Here is a 24581-nt window from a genome sequence, read left to right on the forward strand (position 1 = left end):
AACTATATGTTGATATGAAGAAAATCTATTTCTGAGCTGAATTACTTTTAGTGTGCACTGCTTTTTTCCTTGGGAAATTTTCCATTCCATTGGCATTCCAAGTTTAAATTCATATTAAGAATGGTAATACATCTTCTGAGATTTTGTGACTCGGTGATCAATTTTTGGATGGCCTGTGTAATATGCCCTTTGCTATCAACTCACCAATCACCATCCTGATTTCAGAAAACTTCATTCAAGTTTCAACCACCGATGTCCCACAAAGCACTTCTTGATAACAAATTTTCAAATAAATGTTGGTCTGAATATTTTCTTTTTCCCGTTCCAAGAATGATGAAGCAGCATCATTGTGTATCTTCTAAAGAAAAATCATTATTAATAATCCAAGACCATACATATTGATGTATAAAAGTTGATGCTTTGAAATGGCAATATTGCCCAATCTTTGATATTATATCTGGTCTCAAATAGATTATAACGACATAAATGAGGGTTCATGTAGCCAGCTGCTTAAAGAGAGGGTTGTAATTGAATTTGAGTTGGATTGGTAAAATAACAAGTTCAATTCTTTACCATTGTTTAAAGTTCTCTCTGTTACTATGGGGAAGTGCCCAGAACTTCATATGGTGCACACATTTTACATTTCCAACTCTAGATGAAGTTAATCCAAATACAGGAAAAGACCTTACCTCAATAACTCGACCACCATCCATTACCATGATTTTGTCAGCAGCTTTTATAGTAGATAGCCTGCAAAAGGTGGGTCACAAAATCACATCTTGAATCTCACTATCAAGTCGGAAAACAAGTGCCACAAGAAAACTCACCTATGTGCCATGACAATGACTGTTCTTTTTACTCTACATTCATTTGTGAAAGCATGAAGAAGCCTCTAAAAAATACGGCAAATGATGTATCAACAAGTGCAGTAATCTTGTAAATTTATTTATTTATTTTGCCTACTGATTTTCTGGATGATATTTTTATAGTGGAAGAGATAAATGTGCTTACTGCAATGTAAAATTCATTTTCTGCATCCAGAGCACTGGTGGCTTCTTCAAGAATTAGAATAGCAGGGTCTCTAACAATGGCCCTAGCAATATCAATCCGCTGCTTTTGACCCCCACTGAGCAAACCATCGTCAACGATGGTCTCATAACCATTGGGAAGAGATGAGATAAATTCATGAGCATTGGCTTGGTTTGCAGCCCATTCTACATCTTGCTGTTTGATGTCTCTTGACTCTTGAGCAACCATAACTAATGTTCGATTTCACATCCATGTGAAAAAGATGGGGTTCCTGTTCAAATAGAACATTTACGGAACAATATTGTAGCAAGTTTTCAAGCATTTCTTGCAGTTATATCAGTCTAACCTGTCCAACAAATCTAATTTTGTCCCGCAACCACCTAATGTGCAACTTTCTAAGAGGAAAACCATCAACCAAAATCTGTAATTAAATGGCACTTCTATATGTAAGATCCAGCTAGCAAACATCAAAGTCACAATTTTTTAGACATGCAAGATGTCTCATGCAAGGATAGTTGTGAGACTTATGAGAGAACAATTAAACGAAGTTTGGTATAACAATAAGTGGGTGGAAAAATTCCCCACCACTCCTGTTCCATATTGTGAGATAATAGCAACCCATGAACAGATGCACAAAACTTTGGGGGTGATCGTTTGACCTGAGCACCAACAATCATGAATTGGTGTATAAATTCAAGGCAATTTAGGTTCTAACTGGGGAAAAAAGTATCATGTAGTTCTAAACATTTTATCTGGTGTCAAACATACTTTACTGGGGACATCGTAGGACACGTTTCAGAAATGCTTGAAACTTGCTTAGAGAGAGTCTCAGTGGTTTCACCATATAGAAACTGTTAGGTCCCTAAGTCTTGTCAATTCCACGAACAAACTTATGTAATCGAGTTGCAATTTCTGTGCTGTTTTGTGTTGCTCGCTCGAGCGAAGAAGGCCTCGCTCGAGCGAAGGGCTGCGTCTGGCTGCAAACCTGAAAGAGGTCATTGTGCGCTCGAGCGAAGCATTGGAGGCTCGAGCGAAGAATAGCATCTGCGTACAAACCTGAAAGAGTTTATTTCTCGCTCGAGCGAAGACTTTATGGCTCGAGCGAAGGTACTTATGGAAGTCACGCGAGATAAGCTTCTCGCTCGAGCGAGATAAGCTTCGCTCGAGCGAGCTTCCGAATCCAGAAATCTATAAGTAGTTGGTTTCTCCAAACTTTAGGATTACTTTTTTTAGATCTACTTTGAGATTTTCTGAGGTCTTCTTGTGGAGAGATTTTGGTGAGTTTTCCTTGATGTCTTGAGAAGAGTTCTTCACTCATGATCTAAAATACATACATCAAGGAGTTGGTTTCTTTAAATTCAAGAGAGAGTTCTCTTCGGTGGATTCTGAAGATTCTAGCGTATAGTTTCAAAAGGTGTTTGATTCTATATGTGAGTGAGGTTGTGGAATCAACTTCAAGATTGATCAGTTCCGAGACGAAGTCGTGAAAAAGAGTTACAGAAGATTCGAAGACAGATTGACTGAGTTGGGTAATTTGTATGATATCTTTGTAATCTTTTTACTTCAGTAGTGGATTGATTTGTGGCGTTTCGCCCGTGGTTTTTTAATCACAGTTGGAGGTGTCCAATTGTGGTTTTTTCCACGTAAAAATCGTTTGTGTCGATTTATTATTTAATCTGAAAAACAAACAATCTAAATCACTTTCGTAAGTGCTTGTTGATTTAGATTGTGTGTTTTGGATTTTTGGGATTTGGAATATTTTAATCTTGATCTAATCACGAATCACTTAGATTTTCAATTGGTATCAGAGCGGGTCACTCTTTGTTTTTTCAAAACTATAGGAGTGTGATTTTGTGTGATTAGTATCATGGATTCTATTCGTGAAGGTAACTCGACTCATAGACCCCCATTACTTGACGGTACAAACTATTCTTATTGGAAAGCTCGTATGAGAGCATTTTTAAAATCCATCGATGAGAAAGTTTGGCACTCCGTAATCTTTGGGTGGAGTGAACCTACAATCACCATGGATGGGATTGATATTCCTAAACCCCTTGATAAATGGGACACAACCGATTACCAGAATTCGAGTTGGAACAGCAAAGCTCTCAACTCCCTCTTCTGCTCTGTCACACCTGAAGAATTCCGTCGAATTTGCACGTGTGAAATAGCAAAAGAGGCGTGGGATATTCTTGAAACGATTCACGAAGGTACTACCTCTGTTAAAAGGGCAAAACTTCAACGTCTCACGTCCGCCTTTGAAACCCTTTTTATGCGCGACGATGAGACGTTCGATGAATTTTATGCTAAACTCAGTGATATCGTGAATTCCTGTTTCACTCTCGGTGAAAAAATCCCGGAAGCAAAAGTTGTTGGAAAAATTTTGAGGTCCCTTCCCGAGAGGTTCCAACCAAAGGTGACAGCCATTGAGGAGGCTCAGAATGTTGATACCCTCAAGCTCGATCAATTGGTTGGAAATTTGCAGACTTATGAAGCCCACCAAATTTCTAAGAAAAAGCAAAAAGAAAATATGGCTTTCACGAGTGCCCATGAGACTGCAAAACCTCCGGAGACTGAATTTGATTTAGAGTCTGAGATGACGGCTATGCTTACAAAACAGTTTAAAAAATTTTTGAAAAAGAAGCCGAATTTCAGAGCCCCTATTTCAAAAGATAAGAGTAATGACAAACCCAAAACTTTTCCACCAAAACTTGCTTCAAAAACTGAAAAGAAGATTGTAAAGGGGCAAGGGGTCAAGTGCTATGAATGTCAAGGTTTTGGTCACATTGCCCTTGAATGCCCTTCGAAAAAGAATCGAAAGAAAGTCTACACTGTAACTTGGGATGATGAAAGCGGGTCGGAACAAGAACCCGAAGAACCTGAATCTGGAGAAGACGGGGATAGTGCTTTCATGGCTTTTTGGTCTACTTTGACACCACCTCCTCCAAAGCCAGCAGAGTTAGCCCGCGGTCAGAATTTGCATCTTCCTCCCACCTTTGACGGGAGTAACTACCTGTTTTGGAAAATCAGAATGAGAGCTTTTCTGAGAGCTTTTGATCTAGAAGGCTGGCAGGCCATTGAAGAAGATACAGACAGGGCTGACAATCCGAGCAATCAGAGAGCCCTGATCACTATTCGTGGAGCAATTTCTACTGAAGAACAGCAACGGGTTGTTCGTTGCACAAAGGCTAAAGAGGCATGGGAAATTTTGAGCCAATTCCATGAAGGAGGAAATTCACATTCACCACCATCCAGCAACTTTTCAGTCTTAGTGGCTAGATTGGAAGAGGCAAAGGAGAATGAAGAGCAAAAAGAGGATGATGAAACATCTGATGACAATGATGAGATCAATGGCGATGAACTACAACAAGCTTACGAAAAGCTATACGAGGAATCTCTGAATTTGTCCAAAACCAACGACAAACTCTCTCTCAAGATCAAAACATGTGAGAATGAGAACGTCAGGCTGAAAGGAGAACTTGTAGCAGCAAAGCAGAATATCGTCAAGATCTCGAGTGACAGGCAAGACTTAGGTGGAAAATTACTATCCTGTGAAACTGAAAGGAATGAACTTCTGAAGGTGTATTCCACATATGAAGAAAAGCTTAAAAGTCTTGAGCTGTCACAAGCCAGATTGGAAGAGATAGTCTGTCAAAAAGATGAAGAGCTTCGTCTTGCTAGAGCCACTATTGCCATGTGGAACAAAGGTTCCAAATCTTTAGAAGACATCCTCGGGTCTCAACAAATGGGTTGCGACAAAAGCGGGTTAGGCTATGGTTCAACAGCTCACAAGGGACAGGCCTCTACTTCACATGACAAGAAGACTCAAGCAAAAGGAAAATTGAAGGTAGACCAGTCTGATCTCTCTCTTCGTCCACCAAAAGCTGGTAAGATCAACAAAAAGGAGGTAAAACCGATTTTTATTTGTCATCACTGTGGTAGGTATGGCCACATTCGTCCTTATTGCTATGAATTGTTTGGTAAGGTGTCTCAAAAGAGTAGAAATTCAAATACTTTTTGGGCTAGGAGACAACCTTACATGTCTAGGCGGAATACCAAGACTAAAAAAATTTGGGTGAAAAAAGATGATTTGACTTGTTTAGTTGTTCGCACTGCTCTAAAAGCACGTGATTCACACATGTGGTATCTTGATAGTGGATGTTCTCGTCATATGTCCGGTAACAAATCCTACTTCACCTCCCTTGAAAAATATGAAGGAGGAATTGTTACCTTTGGAGATGGCGGCACTTCGAGAGTCATTGGTAAGGGCTCTATAAGTGTTGCTGGTCTTCCCAAGCTAGATAATGTTCTACTAGTTGATGGTCTTAAAGCAAATCTTTTAAGCATTAGTCAAATGTGTGATTCCCATCATGAAGTATTGTTTTCAAAAAATAAATGTGAAATTTTGGATAAAAAGGGAAATACTGTCTTACATGGGGTTCGCACATCTGATAACTGCTATGGGATTGTTACTACTAATGATCTCACTTGTCACTCTGCCATCATTAGTAACATTGACCTGTGGCATCAAAGATTAGGTCACATGAATTTCAATGACCTAACTAAGATAGCCAACAAAGAGCTTGTGAGGGGAATACCTAAACTGGGTAAGAATTTGAGCCATGTGTGTGGACCATGTCAACTTGGAAAGCAAACCCGTGCCCCTCATCAAAAGGTGAACAGTTTTACAACCAAACGTCCTCTCGAATTGGTTCACATGGATTTAATGGGTCCTACTCGCACTGAAAGCATCGGAGGTAAAAGATACATTTTTTTAACTGTTGATGATTTTACTCGATTTTCATGGGTAAATTTTTTAAAGGAAAAATCTGATACGTTTGATGCTTTCCAGGCCTTAGTCTTTAAAATCTAGAATGAACAAGGTATTTCCATTGATCGTATCATAAGAATCCGAACCGATCATGGTCGTGAGTTTGAAAATAGTTCGTTTTCGGATTTTTGTGATATACATGGAATTAAGCATGAATTTTCTACACCCATTACTCCACAACAAAATGGAGTTGTTGAGAGGAAGAACAGGGTTGTTCAAGAAATGGCTAGGGTCATGCTTCTTAGTAAGAAACTTCCTCCAAAATTTTGGGCCGAAGCCATAAATACTGCTGTTTATGTCATAAATCGCGTGTATTTAAGGCCCGGCACTTTACAAACTCCATATGAATTGTGGAAGGGCTTGAAACCTAATGTAAAATACTTCAAAACTTTTGGGAGTAAGTGTTACATCTTCAAAGATAGAGAGCCTTTGGGCAAATTTGACTCCCGAAGTGATGAAGGTATTTTTCTAGGGTATTCAACCACTAGTAGGGCTTTTAGAGTCTATAACCTGCGAACTTCATCTTTAATGGAATCTATCAATGTGGTTATAGATGACACAGGTGCACCTCCTCCAGCAACAAATGAGGATGATAATGATGAGTCTCCAATCTTGGATATCGAATCTCAAAATCAAGGAGAAGGTGCAAACCCATCACAAGAAATGGTTACCGAACCATCCTCACAGGTAAGGCCAAGTCCAAAGAGTGCTCCAAGGGACATCACTCCAGTTGCCCCTGTCAGCACAAGTCCTGAGCTTAAACCATCAGCTAGGGTGAAACTGAATCATCCAGCTCAACAGGTGATTGGAAGTATCTCGGATCGAATGAAAACCCGAAGACAGATTCGGGATGAGGTATCACATATGTGTTATGTTTCTTTAATTGAACCTAAGAATATTAAAGAGGCCTTGCTAGATGATAGTTGGGTCAATGCTATGCATGAAGAATTAGGTCAATTTGAACGTAACAAAGTTTGGACTCTAGTTCCCAGACCTAGAGACATGAATGTGATAGGTACCAAGTGGATCTTTAAAAATAAATCTGATGAGAATGGTACAGTTGTTAGGAACAAAGCTAGGTTGGTTGCTCAAGGCTACACTCAAGTAGAGGGTGTTGACTATGATGAGACGTTTGCCCCAGTTGCACGTCTCGAATCTATTCGTATTTTACTTGGTGTTGCATGTTTTCTTGGCTTTAAATTGTTTCAAATGGATGTGAAAAGTGCTTTTCTGAATGGGTACTTGAAAGAAGAGGCATATGTTGAGCAACCAAAAGGGTTTGAGGACCCTAAATGTCCTAATCATGTCTACAAGTTAGACAAGACTTTGTATGGATTGAAACAAGCCCCTCGTGCTTAGTATGATAGACTCACTACATTTCTTCTTGATAATGATTTTCAAAGGGGTAGTGTGGATAAGACTTTATTTGTAAAACATACTAAGTCTCATATTCTTGTTGCTCAGATTTATGTTGATGATATTGTGTTTGGATCCACTGCGGAACATCTTGTGAAATATTTTTCGGATTGCATGACACATGAGTTTGAGATGAGCATGATGGGAGAGTTGTCTTATTTTTTGGGTCTTCAAATTAAACAGTCTCCTTCAGGTATATTTGTGTCTCAGTCTAAGTATGCGAAAAATCTTGTGTCTAAGTTTGGTCTTGAGTCTGCCAAACATGCCCGCACTCCCATGAGCACCAGTCTTCACCTCTCCAAAGATTCCTCTGGTATTGATGTTGATCCTACCCTTTATAGGAGTATGATAGGGAGTCTTTTGTATCTCACAGCCAGTCGTCCAGATATTGCTTTCAGTGTAGGTGTTTGTGCCCGTTACCAAGCTAGTCCTAAAGAGTCTCATCTACTTGCTGTCAAACGCATCATTAAATATGTTAATGGGACTTTGGGGTATGGGGTTTGGTTTTCTACTGATACTACAGCTGAGATTACTGGTTTTTCTGATGCCGACTGGGCAGGGTGTGCTGATGATAGGAAAAGTACTTCTGGGGGGTGTTTTTACCTTGGGAATAATCTGGTTTCCTGGCATAGTAAAAAGCAAAATGCCATCTCTCTTTCAACTGCTGAGGCTGAGTACATTGCTGCAGGGAGTTGTTGTGCTCAAATGTTGTGGATGAAGCAAATGCTTCATGATTATGGGATAGAACAGAACACTCTTACTCTTTTCTGTGATAACACAAGTGCCATAAACATTTCAAAAAATCCTGTCCAACACTCTCGCACCAAACACATTGACATTCGTCATCATTTTATTCGAGAGTTAGTGGAAGAGGGCCTTGTTGTTCTTGAGCACATTCCCACTGAGCATCAAAAAGCTGATATTTTTACAAAACCCCTTAATCTTCTTCGGTTTGAGTTCCTTAGAAAGACCTTGGGCGTCATGCTCGATCACTAGAGTGTTACTTGTTTCTTGAGTAGGTGTAAATGTTTGTGCCTTATGAATGCTTGGATGTGATAATCTCATTATCATTGATATCTGTTTACTTGCATCCAATTTTTTTTACACTACTCATGCTGCTTACAAGATCTCATTGTTCTTTGGTCATAGCTCATTTTGAATGCCCATGCTCATTAACCTCATGATCTCATTCTGTACACATCCTTGAGATTAATTGTTGCAGGGGTTTCCGCACATGTGATCAAAGTTCTCTATGGACCACTAACAGTGTTTCTTGTACTTTTATAGTGGAATTGACCGATACTAGAATATCATGGGTGATGTTGAGTCTCTTAACCATCTACCATCTGTTTTCACTTCCACGGTTTCTCCCTCAGTTCCTTGAAGTCCGGGCATTAGGAAAAGGCTACCTCAGAGGCACCAACCAGGCCATCCTTTATGATTTCATTCTTCTCTGGTTTGGTTTCCATACTCTTGAGAGTAGTGAGTGCCCAAAAAAAAAAAAAAAAAAAAAAAAGGGGGGGGACTCTTTGACTGAGGGGGAGCCTCCGCCTTTACTCAACAAATATCCCGTGATTCCTAGTGGTTTGACTTTTCACTGTATTGTTGAGTTACTCTTGATGGAGGTCCAGCCATCCGATCACTACTAGGATTAACTCTAGCCCAGTGACCTCTCATGGATTGCACACACACACTTTTTATGTGAGCTCTCATATTGGTTTTTGGGTTGTACATTCTCATGTAGCTTATGATCATTGATTATATTTTATCTGCTTTGCTCATGATTTTCAGTGTCATTTTTTTTTAAAATTGCAAGTTCACAAGATTCATGAATTGCAGATTATTTCATCTTAGTATTCACTTGGCTCAGTATGATCATCTATTCTTGTTTCAGGACTCACCTTTTGATTTTGAGTATAGTGTTGTTTTTAAAAAAAAAAAAAAAAAAAAAAAATTGGCTTGTTTTTTTCTCTCTTGGCTCGAGCAACAATTGCCTCGCTCGAGCGTGCTCTTGCCACTACATTAGACCTGAGAACATGCTTTTTTGGCTCGACCGACCCTTTCTTCGCTCAAGCGCCCGCCTGGGCATTTTTATCTCTCGCTCGAGCGATAAAGTCTTCGCTCGAGCGACCTTTCGCGATTCAAATTCTGAATCTGTGCCTATTCCGTTCATCTTTTCCCCTCCTTCGTCTTTTCTCTCTCTCTCTCCCCTAGGGTTTTTCGTGGTTCTCTTTGCTACGATCGTCTGCGTTTTTCCCTCTTGATTTCGGAATTTTTTTTGGTTCTTCATCATCTTTCTCCGATTTCTGGTAAGTTTTTTTTCCCCTTTCTTCGTTTTTCTTTTCCTTTTTTATGTTACTTGGGTTGAGATGTGGTTGAGATTTGGCTGTGTTAGACTCTAGGTTTTATTTTTGTTGGTTGTGGTTCTTTCCTCTAATTTTCGAGCCTCACTCTTGCATCTAGGGTTCTTGATTTTGTCCATTACACTCTCCATTGTGCTTAGGGTTTACCATTGGGGTTTTGTTCAGAGTTTAACATTGGGGATTTCATTTATATATACATATATTGCCATTATGTAATCTGTTTTCTCTCTATTGTTTCATACATTGATGTTTCGATTCTATAATGGCTGTAATATCTTGTTTTCTCTGTGGCTGATTGTTTGTTTCTTTAGCACTGCTCTTCATTTCATTTCTTTTATGCTAATGTTACGAATTTCACTGCTTTTCTAACCCCTGTTGGACTAATTTGTTTTGACTGACTCTTTGTGTTTTGTTTTGGGGGTTTTCTGGTGTTGTTTATTGGTTGTTCCTTGTCATTCTGGGCTCTTGTCTATGTTGCTCTGTTTGGGTTGTATTAGTCATGGCCGAGTCATCCAAGCGCCGTAAAGCTACGGTTTCTCGTTCTTCCTTCAACACTGAAAAGTTCCCATCTAAAGAAAAATCTAAGTTGTTTAGGGAGTCTTTTGCATCTCGTACCGTACATTTAGAGCGCAATATCCTCCCAAATGCCTTTGAGGTTCTTCCCATTCGGTCTTTATTTGATTCGTTAGGCGGAGATCAAGTGTTGCATTTCTCCGGGCCACAAAATTTGAGTCTCATCCGGGAATTCTATTGCAATATCCATTCCATTCACAAAGAACTTCCGGCATCCTTTGAGACTTGGGTTAGGAAGAAGTCACTTGTTATCACTGGGGATGTGTTTCGGATTTTACTTGGTCTTCCTGAAGTTCGTAATTGTCATTTTCCGTTTCTTACCCGGTCAGGTGTTGATTTTAATTGTGTTGCTTCTGAGTTATGTGGTGTTGACCGGACTTGGATCACTGGGGATCTCCTTCAGCAAAATGAGTTGCTTCCTCGGTTCCGTCTCTTGAATATCATCGTGTGTGCGAATCTTTATGTCACCACTCATTCCTCGCATATTACTCAGGACCAAGGTTATGTTCTGTATTGTATTCATCACCGACTACCTATTGACCTTCCGGAAATGATTGTTTCAAAAATGATTGGGGTTTCTGAGGGCAGAAAATCTTTCGGGCTTCCTTATGGGTGTTTGCTTACTCGTTTTCTCACGGCCCTTGATGTTCTTTCTTTTGATGATGATGAGTTTGCTTACCCTATCAAACCCATTACTAAATTGACAGTCTCTCAGAGTCAGGCTCATGTGAGGGGGAGTGTGTCGGGGGTTGGGAGTTCTGGTGCAGGTAATGATGATCCCCTTGCCGAGGAGGAGGAGTTTGAGGCCGCCAATGCCGGTGCCCCTGATCTTCCTGAGCTCCGTCCTCGCTCATTTCGTGGCCAGCTACAGCACTTTGAGCAGTCTGTTACACGTCGCCTTGATCTTTTGGCTACACGTCTTGATGGTGTTGATGGCCACCTTGATGAGCAGAGTGCCATGCTTGCTCAGATTATTTCTCTTCTTCAGTTGCAGCAGCCACCATCTTCTCCTTCTTAGCTTTTGGCATATGCTTCTCTTGGACAGTTTTTGTTCTTACTTTGGATAGTGTTTTTTTTATGCTGTATCTGCTTGTTGATGTTTTTGGGTCACTCCCGGACAAAAAGGGGGAGTAGTTTTGGGGTACTGGTACTCATGTTTGTTTTGCAGATGGCTATTTGGACGTTTATGTTTATATGATGTGGCTATTATTGATATGGATATTGGGGGCTATATGTTTTATCTATATGTTTTTGTGTTATATCTTGATGGTTTGTTTTGATATGTTACTTTTCAGGTTTGATGGAGTTAGCTTTGATTACAGGTTTTCCTCAAGTTTGGTTTATTGGTTCAAGATGTTCGTTCCAGTTTGTTTTGAGATTGGTTGCATAGTTGGTTTGCCTTGAGTTGTAATAGTTTTAGCTAGTTCGTTTGCTTTGAGTTGTAATCGTTTTAGCTAGTTCGTCTGTTTAGGAAATTGTGTTAGGAAGTTTTGTCCGGGTATTGACAAAGGGGGAGATTGTTTGGTCCCTAAGTCTTGTCAATTCCACGAACAAACTTATGTAATCGAGTTGTAATTTCTGTGCTGTTTTGTGTTGCTCGCTCGAGCGAAGAAGGCCTCGCTCGAGCGAAGGGCTGCGTCTGGATGCAAACCTGAAAGAGGTCATTGTGCGCTCGAGCGAAGCATTGGAGGCTCGAGCGAAGAACAGCATCTGCGTACAAACCTGAAAGAGTTTATTTCTCGCTCGAGCGAAGACTTTATGGCTCGAGCGAAGGTACTTATGGAAGTCACGCGAGATAAGCTTCTCGCTCGAGCGAGATAAGCTTCGCTCGAGCGAGCTTCCGAATCCGGAAATCTATAAGTAGTTGGTTTCTCCAAACTTTAGGATTACTTTTTTTAGATCTACTTTGAGATTTTCTGAGGTCTTCTTGTGGAGAGATTTTGGTGAGTTTTCCTTGATGTCTTGAGAAGAGTTCTTCACTCATGATCTAAAATACATACATCAAGGAGTTGGTTTCTTTAAATTCAAGAGAGAGATCTCTTCGGTGGATTCCGAAGATTCTAGCGTATAGTTTCAAAAGGTGTTTGATTCTATATGTGAGTGAGGTTGTGGAATCAACTTCAAGATTGATCAGTTTCGAGACGAAGTCGTGAAAAAGAGTTACAGAAGATTCGAAGACAGATTGACTGAGTTGGGTAATTTGTATGATATCTTTGTAATCTTTTTACTTCAGTAGTGGATTGATTTGTGGCGTTTCGCCCGTGGTTTTTTAATCACAGTTGGAGGTGTCCAATTGTGGTTTTTTCCACGTAAAAATCGTTTGTGTCGATTTATTATTTAATCTGAAAAACAAACAATCTAAATCACTTTCGTAAGTGCTTGTTGATTTAGATTGTGTGTTTTGGATTTTTGGGATTTGGAATATTTTAATCTTGATCTAATCACGAATCACTTAGATTTTCAGAAACTTATAAACTAATGGATGAAATAATAGATTAGTAGTTCCTCAATGTAATCATTTATTCGATTCCAAGATCATGACATAATACATGTGTAAACATTGCTTACCTCTGCGCTGGTTGGCTCATAGAGACGAAGCAAAAGATTCACTAATGTGCTTTTCCCACTACCACTGAGACCGACCTTGGCAAGATTAGGAAATGGAAATGCAGTTTGTACTCAAATTTTTGTTCCATGATGAAACAACATTAAATAAGCAATGTCATTTCTTACAATTGCCACCATTTCATTAGTCTATACAGAAATGTTTAGATGCTCTAGAACAGGTACCTGTTGAAATGTCAGAGACTAGTGGATGAGTTATTTCCATCAAAAAGAATAAACACTATAAGAAATTGAGAGAGATTGAGAGAGCAAATATTAGCTCTGTGTTTTGTATGTGTATTGCAACCAAATGGAACCTCCATTATATAGGAGATGTTTTACAAGACAAAATGATGAACAAAGGAAATATACAAATGAAAGCAAAAGGAAAAGAAGGTGTAAAGAAGGTGTCTAGCTGTGCAACAACTATCTGCTAGGCTATCTACAAATCAATTACAGATCAATATAGGTATTAAATTATAGGTATAGTTATTAACATTATTAACATCCCCCCTCAAACTCAAGGAGGACAAACATCAACCAACTTGAGTTTGGAGACAAGGTCAATGAAGCGGCCAGGAGAATGAGCTTTGGTGAAGATATCAGCAGGTTGATCAACAGAAGAGATCGGATGGAGATGGACAGTACCATGAGTAACATGTTGCCGAATAAAATGGCAGTCAATCTCAATGTGCTTGGTGCGATCATGAAAAACATCATTGTGAGCAATTTGAAGAGCACTGTGATTGTCACAAAAGAGGGCAGTAGCGCCAGAGGGAGTAACACCCATGTCAGCAAGAAGCCAACGAAGCCAGAGAAGCTCCTGAGTAGTATCAGCAAGGGCACGGTATTCGGCTTCGGTACTAGAACGAGCAGTAAGAGATTGTTTCTTACTGCGCCAAGAAATAAGAGAATCACCCAGAAAAAAGCAAAACCCAGTAGTAGAGCGGCGGTCAGTAGGATCGCCAGCCCAATCAGCATCAGAGAAAGCACAAAGCTGAAGAGAGGAGCGGGCGGAATAATGAAGACCATGAAACATGGTGCCTTTGAGATAGCGAATGATACGAATTAATGCAGCATAATGTGTGGTACGAGGAGCTGACATAAACTGGCTGACAATATGGACGGCATAGGCAATATCAGGACGAGTAACAGTGAGATAGACAAGACTGCCAACCAGCTGACGATATAGAGTAGCATCAGAGAGAAGAGTGCCATCAAGAGGTGTAAGACGACTCTGAGGCTCCAGGGGAGTTGAGGCAGTCTTGCAATCGGTAAGACCAGCACGGGTGAGAAGATCAGATGTGTACTTAGCCTGAGAGAGAAAAGAACCCGTGGAATCATGGAAGATTTCAAGACCCAAGAAATAGCTGAGAGGACCAAGGTCTTTCATCTCGAAATTATGGTTAAGAAATTGTTTAAGATGAAGAATACCATTGACATCATCACCGGTGATAATCATATCATCTACATAAAGAAGAAGCAAGGTGGTCCCTTGAGCAGTTTTGCGGATAAAAAGTGCAGTATCATAAGAGCTGGAGGTGAAACCACAGTCATGAATAGTAGAGCTGAACTTGGCAAACCAAGCGCGGGGAGCTTGTTTGAGACCATATAAAGCACGTTGAAGTTTGCAGACTTTATGAGGTGGATAAGTAGACCCAGGGGGAGGTTGCATGTAGACCTCCTCAAGAAGAACACCATTAAGAAAGGCATTTTTCACATCCATTTGATAAAGATCCCAGTGTCGGGTAGTAGCAACTGCAATGAGGCTGCGAACAGAGGTGAGACGAGCAACAGAAGCAAAGGTCTCCTCATAGTCAATACCATATTCTTGATTGAAGCCTTTAGCAACAAGGCGAGCTTTATAGCGCTCAATAGAGCCATCAGAACAGGTTTTGATTTTGTATACCCATTTACAGCCAATGGCAGTCTTGCCAGGAGGAAGATCAACAATGTCCCAAGTGTAAGTTTTGTCTAAAGCCTGTAATTCATCAGTCATAGCTTGCTGCCAAAGAGGATTAGAGCGAGCCTCCCGATAGGAGGTGGGTTCATAAGTAGAAAAAGCAGTAGAGCCAACAATAAAGTCACGAAGACGAGTAGAGGGTTGGATTACCCGGTGTGGTCGAGCAGGAGGAGGAGGAGCCAGAGGAAGAGACTCAACAGGGGGTGAGGAGTCCGAGGGAGCAAGAGCAGGACCATCAGAGCTGGCAGGTGCTTGAGAAAGACCAGTAGGCAAGGCAGTCTCAAGAGAGTCAGGCATGGGCAGTGGAGGAAGCTCATCAGAAAACAGATCTGCAGAAGGGTTAGTAAAACACAGAGAGGGTGAGGGAACGGATAAACGGAATTGAGAAAGGGAGGAAAACATTGTGTGTTCCCAAAAGACCACATGACGAGAGATACGGAGACGCTGGGAGAGAGGATCCCAACAGCGATACCCTTTATGTTCAATACCATACCCCAAGAAGCAACAAAGGCGAGAACGAGGTTCAAGTTTGGTACGTTTATGAGGTTGGAGAAGAACAAAACAGGCAGAGCCAAAAACCCGAAGGGTGTCGTAAGGGGGACGGGTGCCATGTAAACGCTCATATGGAGTGTGATTATGAATGACCGGTGTAGGGATACAATTGATAGTGTAAGCAGCAGTGAGAGCGGCTTCACCCCAAAAATTTTCTGGACAAGAGGAAGAGAGAAGGAGGGCTCGAGTAGTGTCAAGTAGATGCCGATGTTTTCGTTCAGCACGGCCATTTTGTTGGGACGTACCTGGACAGGAACGATGAGGTTGAGTACCATGACTCCTAAGGAAGGAAAGAAAGTCAAAATCTTTATATTCCATGGCATTGTCGGAGCGAAAAATCTTGATAGTTATAGAAAATTGGGTTTTAACCATTGCAGCAAAATTGTAATAAATTTGTTTGAGTTCAGAGCGATTTTTCATAAGAAACAACTATGTAAAACGAGAAAAATCATCTATAAAAACAACAAAATAGCGTGCGCCTCCCATAGTAGGAGTAGGAGAGGGTCCCCAAATATCAGAATGAATGAGATCAAAGGGCGCAAGAGAAACAGAATTACTTTTATTAAATGACAAAGCAGGTTGTTTTGCAAGTTGACAGGACACACAAATGAAAGCATCAGAACTTACAGTACCCAAATGACCACTAGAAATTAAAGACTTCAAACGACCAACAGAAAGATGGCCCAAACGATAGTGCCAAAGCTGAAAATGAGATAAAGGAGGAGCAGTGGTAGTAGTGGTAGGAGCAGTGATTTGAGAGGAATCCGGAACATGAAGATGGATAAGTTCGTAGAGACGTCCTTGCTTACGGCCTATCCCAAGAGTTTGCCTGGTCCGAGGGTCCTGCACCAAACAACCAGTATGGGAAAAGGTAACAGTTAGACCATGCTCACATAATTGACTAATGGAGATAAGATTTAAAGTGAGAGCAGGCATAAGATATACATGGGATAAAGATAAGTGAGAGGTGGAAACAGACCCAACATGACTTACAGACAGAAGAGACCCATCAGCAGTATGGATAGAAGGAACATGAGGAGTCGAAGAGAGAGGAGTAAAAATAGTAGGATCAAAGGTCATATGATTACAACAAGCGAAGTCAAAGTACCAGGAAGTGTTACCTGCGGTGGTAGACAAAGCAGTAGATGGAGGAGTACCGGAATGCTGCCAAAAATGTTGAAACATGGCTTCAACATCGGTATGAGAGAAGACCGGAGTGGAAGGATCTACAGGAACAGAAGAAGGTGAATCTTCGGAGGCGGCAGCAGCAGTGCGTGGAGCAGGCATGTTTTTAAATGGAGTCCCAGAACGGTAAGAGTTGCTGCGGGAAAAATTCCCGGTGGAAGGACCATGGCGAGAGGCACGGGTAGGATTGCAGAAGCAATCTTGTTGGAGATGACCGGGGCCAGTCTTGTTGCAAAATCGACAAAGACGAACGGGACAATGAACCAGAAGATGAGTCGATGGAAGATTGCGGTTGTGACAATAGTTGCAGGTAGTGGACCGCTGTGGTGAAGGAGAACTCCGAATCTGGGGAGTAGCAAGAACAGAGTCCACAGGGTGTGGATGGAGAGTACCAAACCTGGTTTCCTCAGACAGGAGTTCAGAAACGGCTTGCTCAAGAGTGGGTAAAGGAGTGCGATGTAGGAGAGATGCGCGGACGGGCTCAAAACGAGGAGTGAGAGCCATGAGAAACTGAACCAAGCGCTGTTGGTCACGGTAGGTAGTAAACAAGGCAGCATCCTCAGTATGAGGCCATGGAGGCTCAGAAAGAGCGAGTTGATCCCAAACATAATACATTTGGGAGAGGAAATCATTAATGGTCTGAGTGTTTTCTTGGCGCATACGGTGAAGATGACTCAGAAGTTGATATTGGTGAGCAAGACCGGTAGTCTGATAGCGTTCTTGCGAAAAATCCCAGATGGCCTTGGCTGGAGAGGAAGCAGACTCAAGTTGGAACCTACCAAACTGAAGGCTGATGGATGTAATAGAAGTATTGCGAAGCCAGGTGATGATCTGATAGTTTTTATTATCCCAATCTTCTAGTCGGTCGATATATTTGGCAGCGGAGTCCGTGGCAGCGGATTCCGTGGTTGCTGGGACTGGTTTGCACACATCCCCAGTAATGATACGCCAAAGTTTCTTGCCTTTGAGAAAGCCAGACATGGCTTGTGCCCAAAGGACATAATTAGTCCCGTCAAGAATAACGGAAATAGGGTGATTAGAGGAATCCGGGCGATCCATGAGGGAAAAATAGCACAATGGAGGTAGAATCTGAAAAAACCAAGGTTACCAGTGAATTCAGAAGGCCGAAATTAGTGGGAAAAGGAGTAAAACGACCCAAAATATGACCACAGAGGCACAGAAATGAGAGGCAAAGGGCGCGGCGCACGTTAGCAAGAAAGGCGCGGCGCACGTTAGCAAAACAGGCCAAGCAGTGCACGGTAGCAGAGAGGCTGACGTGTGCTGACGTCAGAAACACGCGGCGCACGTTAGCAAGGTAGTGCGCGGTGCACGTTAGCACGACAGGCCAGGCAGTGCACGGTAGCAGAGAGGCTGACGTGTGCTGACGTCAGAAACACGCGGCGCACGTTAGCAAGGTAGTGCGCGGTGCACGTTAGCACGGGACAGTGTGGAGGACGCGTGGAGCGCGTGTGAGGCGGAAGGCGGAGGCAGGCGACGCGCCGTTCACAGAAGTGGCGCGTGAGAGCGCGTGTAACGTCAGATTGGACTGAAATTGGTGGCGTTGGAATCGTCCGGAGGAGACGAAGGCTCTGGTGTGGTGAAAACTGTATTTCAGAGATGGACGAAAAAAAAAGGATATAGATGAAATGCAATCTGCAGAAAAATATGTTGGAAGAAGAGGCTAGGCAGAAAACCTGTGCTCTGATACCATATAAGAAATTGAGAGAGATTGAGAGAGCAAATATTAGCTCTGTGTTTTGTATGTGTATTGCAACCAAATGGAACCTCCATTATATAGGAGATGTTTTACAAGACAAAATGATGAACAAAGGAAATATACAAATTAAAGCAAAAGGAAAAGAAGGTGTAAAGAAGGTGTCTAGCTGTGCAACAACTATCTGCTAGGCTATCTACAGATCAATTACAGATCAATATAGGTATTAAATTATAGGTATAGTTATTAACATTATTAACAAACACAAGGAATAGTTACTATCAGCAGGAACCTTAATGGGAGTGATTAAGAAAATCCTATGAAGGTGCTATAAGTCTTCAAAATTTATTTCGTGACATATTCATATGATAAAGGTCCTGAGTATATTAAGAGTCATGTGTTACCTCAATAAAAATATCTTGTCAAATGGAAAGGTTTGGCTGATGTGACAAGGCACATTCATACGGAGCCTAACAAAGACAAATTAACAGGAAAAACTTTTTCTAAATATTAGAAGTTTATTGAATAATAAAACATGTTATTACAGCTGAGATGTGTTAAACGAATTAATGCAAAGTAGTATAATTAGTATAGGTTTAATTGCTAGTGAATCCTTATCTGAAAGAATATTGTATTTCTCAGAAATCTAAGATACACGTTGTTTTCATTCCTGTGTTACATTGAATGCAATGGATGTAAAACCTACAAAACTAATCAAGAAGAATATCAAACAGGTATACTCATGAATAGAAGAAAGCAAATTGAGCAAGTTTCTAACTGGAGCTGCTCTGGTTATCTACAGAATCCACATAACAAACATCACATACTTCTATGAAAAGCAACCTTCGAAACTATTTATCAATATGAACAGTTGAGATAGTCAAGCACTTTTACCACCTAGAGAAAACAAAATGAATATCATCATAGCCTCCATAATACACAGTTCAAGGATGAGAAGTACCATTGACCTTGAAGGATAGTAAAAGGATACATTTACAAATTCAATTTTCCCCACAAGCCTCTGCAACTTCATTCCCGTGCACAGAAAGATGCACAGTTGACAACAATCATGTAAAAAATTTATTTGTTCCTCAGAAAAACAGTGTACATATCTTTACACAACTACAAAATATTGTTCTAGTGAATCTCTATTTTAAGAAATACTAGAAAAAGGTCTTTCCTTTTGATAAGAATTGGTCACTGGGCATGAGAACCATTAGCTGGAAAACCTTTTCACTTGCTCCAATAGCCTGAAGCAATGATGATAATTTGTCTTCCAACCTCCAGGCTGCATAAATTAACCACTCACAGTATAATACATACTTCATAAGTTGCTCAGCTGATACATGACCAGTCAGAATCGACATTCCTCCTAACAGGACAGCAAAAACCTACAAATTTAGTTAGAGAAATAAAGTGGACGTTAAACTACAATCAATAAGGTTACATTTCACATGAACTACAGTATACAATTTGCAGCATCTGATCAAGTAAGTGATTTACTTATGATTTAGTTCAGCCTTAAAATTGTTGAGAAGAGCCAAACCTGTGTTGAACGATACAGAGTGTTGAAACTCAGATACCAAGATCCATAAGCAACACTTTCTCGAATGACTATATAAACTAACTTGTCCAGCCATTGCTTGTACCTACAATATAATATAGGATATGTCCTGTAAGCCTCCTATGATTGCTAATTAATATACATTCATATGAGATTTGGGTGTCATTGTAAACTTAGCGGAAGAATTCCAGTTAGAATTATTGCCTTCCAAGTTCTTCTTCTTCCGTTCCATAAACTCGAACAGTTCTAATTAAAGAAAAGGTCTCTTGAGCAGCCTAAAGTTTGACAGGGAAAAAAACAAAAAAAAGGACCATCATACCACAGATACATAGAATGAATAAAAATAAGATATAGAATTTTAGGAAACAATATAGATCAAATTTCTGCTATTACCTCGTTTGCAGAGGCACTGTACTCTTGGGTAAATTTAGCTGCTTTCTTTTGGAACCTATCAGATAACGAAAGGTTTCTGTAACACTTTCCAAAAACCATAAACTGTTAAAGGCACCCTTATGAATAGATAGTCAAATATTTTAAAGCAATTGTTAGTGTGTGCCGTTAAGAAGCTTAAAATGATTATACATTCTGCATGAAAGTGCGAGTAAGAAAGAATGTATAATCCTTTCAAGCATTCTTAACATGTGCCTTAATGGCACACGCTAACAAAACCCTTCATTTATAAGCATGCATGTTCATGATCATTATGATTTTTGGCCACTGTTAATATCCCTTCAACTGGCAGTCACACCAGTTAAGTCTTTCATTTCACCATTGGATTTGATTTACAAAGAACTTTGACATTGTGATATATGTATTTCACTTTGTGCCCTTACTCTTTATAGAAATATCAAAAATTGGAAGAAAACTTGGTAAGTGAAAGGCATGAAAAGCAAAATGATACAACTTACTTCAAGTATAACAAGGAAGCTACCTACTTCATTTAAAGAAGCAATCCAATCTGAACAAGAAGAAAGGACCTATATTCTTTGGTGCAATAGAAAGGACCTATATTCTTTGGTGCAATATACAGAAGAATGACCCTAGCCGTGGTTTAGCCAGAATTTGTATTGAAAGTTATTAAATAAGCTAAATATATCTCTGCCTTTACACACAGTGGATGTCTAGAGCACCCAAACATTTCGGCATGATGAGGACTACATAAGATTTTGATTCTTACTTTTCAAAAAAAAAAATGGTCAACTTAACGAAAGTGCAACTTAAAGTGAATGCTAAATAAAAATAGAGCAACTTAACAAAAAAAACAAGCAAATTAAGTTGCAAACAGGGCAAACCATTTGCACACTATAAATGATTGGTTTCTGTGATCATGTGTGTACTACACTAATATGAAGTGAAGATTGGGAAGACCAATCTAATGTGTATCAATGTGGGCAAAGATAAAAATGCTTACTGGCCGTAAAATAGGAAGATTGTGGATAAGACAGAACATATCACCAAGGTTGAAAATGCAAGAGGCCAAGATAAAGTCAGTAAATTGATCAATGCACCTATGCCCTGAAAGTAATAGTTCAACTTCAAGTAAGAGCCAAGCTTGAAAGTGAATGGCAGTCTAGGAAAAGAAAGAGTTACAATAAGAGTAGCAACCCAAAGAGAACTGCGTAATATCAAATGTATATCATTTTCAATAACATGAGACAGTCTTTGACAATCTGTTCCAAGCCTGCTAGTCAAATCACCAACTGCTTCTTTATCAAAAAATGATAGATCCTACATAAAAGAGAGCACCACCATAAGGGGCCCTGCCAAGTGATCAAAAATACAGCAAAGGAATATAGCGTGCCTTAAGAATTTGCATAGAAGCTCATATACGTAGTCTCTGAATTAAACAACAGACCTGGAAAATGAGAGCTGCAGACAAAGTTTCCCTTAGACGCTTGAGCTGCAAAACATTGGAGGAAGCACCGGCTGACATCAAGTTGTTTTGCCAAACATGACAACAATAGCACAGAACAATGTAAAAGGGAAGACGTTATGTTGTACACTAAAAAAGTACCGACAGCAACAAATAGTGGATTAATCAATAAAATCTATGAATGCAAGTTCAGATCATATGCTGACAGAAAGAACTATAAAATCATGAAGCCAACAGGAAGATACCTGCATCTAAATAGCCTAGAGTTCCAGGCTGTGGGATCTCATTACAACAGGAACGAACCATCTCCCATCCATAGCAATTAGCAGGGAAGCATTTTGCTACCCTGGTTTATGATGGATAAGGTTTTTCAATTTGCTACGGTTTGTTGTTGGTTTCACGAATCAAAGCATTCTGCCCCAAAGGGTATGAAGATAGTGCCTGTTACTGTTTTATGGAAGCTTTGAAGAAAGAGAAAAGAAAAAAACTTTTTAAGGATAATCCTCTTGCATTGAAACTTCGGATGATTAGAATAAAACTAATGCTGTCTGTTTTTTCAAGAGGACAAGGACATTTGATTTGAATAACAAACGAATAGAAGCCTGACATGGCTAATCTTCTCGTATCCTCTAGGGTCAATATAGAATCCCTTTTCATCCAATTAAAATTCATTTGTCTGGGAAGCAAAAAACAGGTAAAAGCAGGTACTATTGCTAGTAATCAACAATTTTCATGAAGGATATAGAACATCAGACGTAATAATCACTCTGTCATGAAACTAAATACAAAGAGCAGTGAAACTAAAAAATAAGAGAGAAACACATTGTCAGAGAATTAGCTAATAAGAACATTGTCAATCTGCATGGAAAATCTACATCAAAGCCTTGGAAACAGTTTAATGTTTCTTTATGATGGAATTTGTTCGGATTCAGTCAATGAACTACACAAGTCTCCAATTCCAGTTAGTTTGTTTCTCTCCAATCAATTTATCAAAATTCGAAATAAATCCTTGAAATTTAAGAGGGAATCACCAATATCATATTTGCCATTCCAAAGCAGAGAGAGTTGCAATGGTTAAAGGTGATTAGAAACTAAATTTGTGTTTAGATTTTGAAGGAAATTGTCACAAAAAAAAAAAAACAAACAAACAAACAAAAAAACAGTGTCTTCAAATAAATACCACATAAGTTTTATGAAGTGGTTGACTCTCGAGAGTTCTAGACTAGAATTGATAAATTACATCTACTCTTATTGTAGAAATAATTGTGTCAGAAGTACATGATGTTGACATTCAATACAAATTCATTCTTATAATTATCACCTGAAATTTGTGAAGCAGCATCATGTCCGCAATGAGTGACAAGAAAGGATTTCGTGTTGATTAATTTGCATCCATTCTGCACCGAGTTATTCTTAGGTGTATTTATTTGTTAATTTGCTGTTGTTGTGGATACTTATGAGGGGGAAAAAGTGATTGCTCTAATGCAGGAAATTAAAGTTCTCTGCCAGCTAAAGCATCCAAACATTGTTCCCTTTTATTTTGCAGATGTACTCAAGTAAAAAAAAAAAAAAAAAAAACATAAGACTTCTCTCATTACAGAAATGACCTATTCTGTTACTTGATGGGATGAAAATATTCGGACATTAAATTAATCTCTCCATTAGCTACAATTTGCAGTGGTGCACTTCCTTGGTTAATGATTCATCAAAACATATTCACATATATCGAGACATCTTTAGACATGAAAATGTACAAATTCAAAAATATAAAACAGATAATAAAAAAAACAGAGGGAAGGAAATATGAAAAGAAAAACAGTTTACATTTCGAATTCATTGAGGTTTTATACAGAAATATGAAGATGCCCATGAATGCATAGATGCTTGAGTAGAGTTTGGTTTTCTCTCCACACGTGCATCCCCGTAACCTCCAGTTGATGATGAGCTTGAGTTCTTCTTCATCTTCTTCGAATTTCCATTCCTCAACATAGAGTTTAAAAAGCTGGCGAGCTTGCCCCCAGTCGTCTTCACTGGCTGTTTCTCCTTCTCCGAAACACTAGTCGTCTTCACTGTCTTTGGCTTCGTTGTGGTGAAACAAGCAGTCTCGTGCTCGAGGAAACATGCTCGGCGGATGCTCGCGAAGTCTTCGTATTTGTCGATGACAGTACGGCTCTGTTTCTCGCTCCCGGCGTCCATGGAACGGCAGACTTCGTCAAGAATACTGGTAGCAAATGTATATGTATATTTGGTCAGGTCCATTATATATATATATATATCAGAGTTGGGGGATTCTTGTTTTTGAGAGAGAGAATACTGGTAGCAAAGAGTTGGGGGATTGGTGGTTTTTACAGAGAGAGAAGAAGAGAAGAAGAAGATTGACGTGAGTAAGATGAAGAGAATTGGGGAGAGGGTCTGAGTTTATAAAGGGAAGGAATTGTTGTTCAAAAAATAAAAAAGGCAAGGGAATGTTTCTTTTTTTCTTGATCGTATAGAATCAAGAAGAAGCAGAGTAGCAGCGTCGTGTGTGTGTGTGAGTGAGTGTACTTTGCTAACACAAGAGGATCCAAAAATTTTTCTTTTTTTTTTTTTTTTTTTTTGGTTACATACATTTCTTTCTTTTTCAAGTACTCATAAATGAATTAAAAAAACATTTAGGATAAATAATAAACTCAATTAATAATTTTTAATGATATTAAAAATGTATTTTAATTTCAATTTAGATGATTACTATATTACTATATTATTTCCTACTATATTACTACTATATTACTATATTTTAAAATTTAATTCCTACTATATTATTCCCTTTAAAATTAAAATTTAAAATTTAATTTGGCTAATTCATTAAAGTAACTGCTTGTTTGGTTCCAATTTTCAAAAAATAGTTTTCAGAAAATTCTACTTTTTTATTTTT

General features: G+C 39.6%; 1 pseudogene; it reads right to left on the bottom strand.

Moving 5' to 3' along the window:
• Nucleotides 1-235: 235 nt before the first annotated feature.
• Nucleotides 236-23863, bottom strand: LOC114260606 (ABC transporter B family member 26, chloroplastic-like; annotated as a pseudogene).
• Between the last annotated feature and the right edge of the window lie 718 nt (nt 23864-24581).

The sequence above is a fragment of the Camellia sinensis genome, chromosome 1, assembly GCF_055761805.1.
Source record: "Camellia sinensis isolate YWXY chromosome 1, ASM5576180v1, whole genome shotgun sequence".
NCBI classification, from domain to species: domain Eukaryota; kingdom Viridiplantae; phylum Streptophyta; class Magnoliopsida; order Ericales; family Theaceae; genus Camellia; species Camellia sinensis.